At 39.0% G+C, this 2,975-nt stretch overlaps 1 protein-coding gene across 2 annotated transcripts in view; it reads right to left on the minus strand.

Annotated features, from left to right (window-relative positions):
* LOC107593338 (serine/threonine-protein kinase Nek7-like) overlaps positions 1 to 2,975 on the minus strand; it is a 45,428-nt gene that overhangs the window by 34,338 nt on the left and 8,115 nt on the right. The gene's annotated exons all lie outside the window — the stretch shown is intronic.

A 2,975-nucleotide genomic window follows, 5' to 3' on the forward strand; every position in this document is an offset into this window, starting at 1 on the left:
TGTGTATATATATATATATATATATATACATATATATATATATATATATATATACACATACATACACACACACACACACAATTATTTAATTAAATACTGTAAATATATATTAATCACATGCTAAAAAATAGAAAACTGGATTATTTGTGAATATATAAGATAAAATAAAATTGTTATTTCATTAAATATTGTAAATATATATATAATGCATAAGGCTTGTAGCACAAACAGTGCAATATGAAGTTGAATACTAAGGGCAATGTGTTTGTTTACATCCCTTAAATATGAGCATTAGCAAAAGTGATGCTTGTCTTAGCAAACACCCCTAATAAACAGAAGAAAACAAACACACTGAATTTTCTAGCTGATGTTAACATTGTAGGCCAGGCAGCAGCAGTGCATGGCAGCACGGCACGATCCCCCCAGCCCAAGCCTTCAGCTTTTCGTTGTTTCCTGTTGGCTGGTCAATGAGTCGCGATCGCTTCTTGCACTGAAGTCGACTGGAGGGGTGGGGGTCGCAAAATAAAAGAAAACAAGTGTATCAATGAGAAGCGAGACAGGCAAAAACCCTCACGAGCGGGAGGGTGTCGGGCCCCCGCTACGCGCTGTGACACAGCAGAGGGGGTTATTAAAGAAATGTTCATGCCCCGCGCTGATATAGGGAAGGACGTGCGCGCCTCTGTCGCCATCCTGTGACTTTCGTTAGATGTATTTTTGGATCACACAGCTGCAGCGAGTGCAGCCGGCGGTGTCAGTCCTATTCTTGCTTCCCCTTAGCAGGCACATCGAATGTGGCGGACATGAAATGCGGCGTTATGTTGACTTTAATCACGTTAAACGCTGTAATTTCGCTCGTTTTCCATTGGGAACAATATTAAGCCAACCCTCTGTTTACGACGAGGCCGATTAGACTGACAATTATATTATGAGAAGCCACACTTGTGGGTCCTGGGAGCGATTTCGCAATCTCGTTGCTTCCTCTTGAGTCTCGAAATGTTAATATAGTTCAAATGGATTGCAATAGTAGAGGAAGAAATCAACTGAAGGCGATTACGAAATGGTTTGCGATTTCTGTTGAGAGCAAAACATTTCCGCATAACAGTGTAATTTTGTTTACGAAGGAAAACGGGAGGGGTTTCAAAGTGACAGAAAAACAAATAGACAGATAGGTCGGGGAGGGGCGGCTCTCGCTCATTATTTTGATTTGTGACTCTTTCATATTTTTCTCCAGCTTTGTCCACTGAGGTAGAAGGCATGAGTCTGTGTTCCACGCAAACCGCTTGTTAGCGGCTTGAGGTGAGCTGGTTATAATGACTGAATTCATTAGCGCTGGAGTAGAAAAGATTGTATAAAGGAGACAAAAAAGGGGCGAGTGAGAGACAGGAAGAGGAGAAGGAACCAACGTTGTGGCAGCCTCTGACCCCGGCGCATTCGGTTGGTAAAGTGTCGTTAAGGAGCGTGACAGCGACCTCCGTCACCCCGCCAGCAACGTGACCTCTTCACCCGCCACCTCCGCTTCCTCCCGTGGAAGTTGAAGGTATCTCAGGGGGCTTGAAAGTGCTACCTTGCTTCTTTCTACTTTATGTTCTCATAAAGAGTCTGGAGGTTGACGGGTCACTGTACTGTTGGTTTTCACAAAAATCATTTAAAAAATCTATGATATTCCAGCATGTGCCCAAAGACAAATCCTTTTTGAAGCTCATTTGAAGTCCCAACTTTGTCACATGACCGAAATTCATCAACTTTGTCGCAGGAGATCACTGTAAGTGTGAACAGCCCTTTTGTCAGATTATTACTGTATATACAAAAGAACAAGAATATGAAAAAGTAGCAGGGCGAAAAAGGCGGCAATTATCTCGTCTCAAAGAAAATGCCTACAGACGGAGATGGAACGCGAACTGGCTCCGCAATGGACAAAATCGTGATAACCCCCAAACGATTTATAAAAAAAAAAAAAACATGTTAAGAAACATCAAAAGATTCATGGAAGAAAGTGGTAAATTTCCTTTATGTTGCAGTGTTACCTTTATCCTCAACATAAATAAATTAATAAATACATAAACACAAACATATAATTAAATACATAATACCAAATAATTAATAAATAATTTTTACAATTATATAATCAATTATGTAGTAATAATATTAATAATAGCAATGAATATGCATAAAAATACACACACACACACATTCATATTAATTATTCATAAGTTACAAGTATAAATAAATACTAAGAAATCTGAATCGTTAGCTCCGCATTCTGCCCGTTTCAGATCAGAAAGAGATGAAATAGTGCGGTAAGATCAGATTTATTTGAATTAATTATAACATTTAGCTACTTGAATTAATTATGAGAGAGAGAGAGAGAGAGAGGGGTGACAGTTGCCTGTGTGAATTAGCCTACCTGCGTCTGTGCGTCTCTCCAGTAGGCTATTTAATCTATTTTAATAATAAAAGTCACCGGGCAGCGTTCTTAAGAATTCTGTGTCCTCCTGAATGTTTGTTCACATCAGTGTTGTCACATGAAAAGATATAATAAAATATTTACAAAAATGTGAGGGGAGTACTCACTTCTGTGAGATACTGTATGCATACATATATATATATATATTAGGGCTGCTCCGATTGATCAGCTACCGATCACTATCAGCCGATAATCGCTTTGGGATGTTTGATCGGCAGTCTGTATGAAGGCCAATCTAAAAAAAACAATAAGCTGATGACGCGTCTGCCGTGAGAGGTCTGTCACTTGCACAATCGAGGCAGTGTCGTCAAAAGAGAAATACTGTCATGGATGTTTACAGAGCAGAGGTCCCCTTTTTTTTAAATTCCAATGGGAGAGATGGACTTTTGTTTGTCTATAATTATTTTTTGCTGTATTGTTGGTTACTATGTTATTTCTGTTTCAAAAGCCAGCAATAAATAACACTTTGATATCTAAAGAGTGTTCATGTGATTTTATACATTAGTAATGT

Source organism: Sinocyclocheilus grahami, unplaced genomic scaffold, assembly GCF_001515645.1.
Source record: "Sinocyclocheilus grahami isolate Dianchi unplaced genomic scaffold, SAMN03320097.WGS_v1.1 scaffold169.1, whole genome shotgun sequence".
NCBI classification, from domain to species: domain Eukaryota; kingdom Metazoa; phylum Chordata; class Actinopteri; order Cypriniformes; family Cyprinidae; genus Sinocyclocheilus; species Sinocyclocheilus grahami.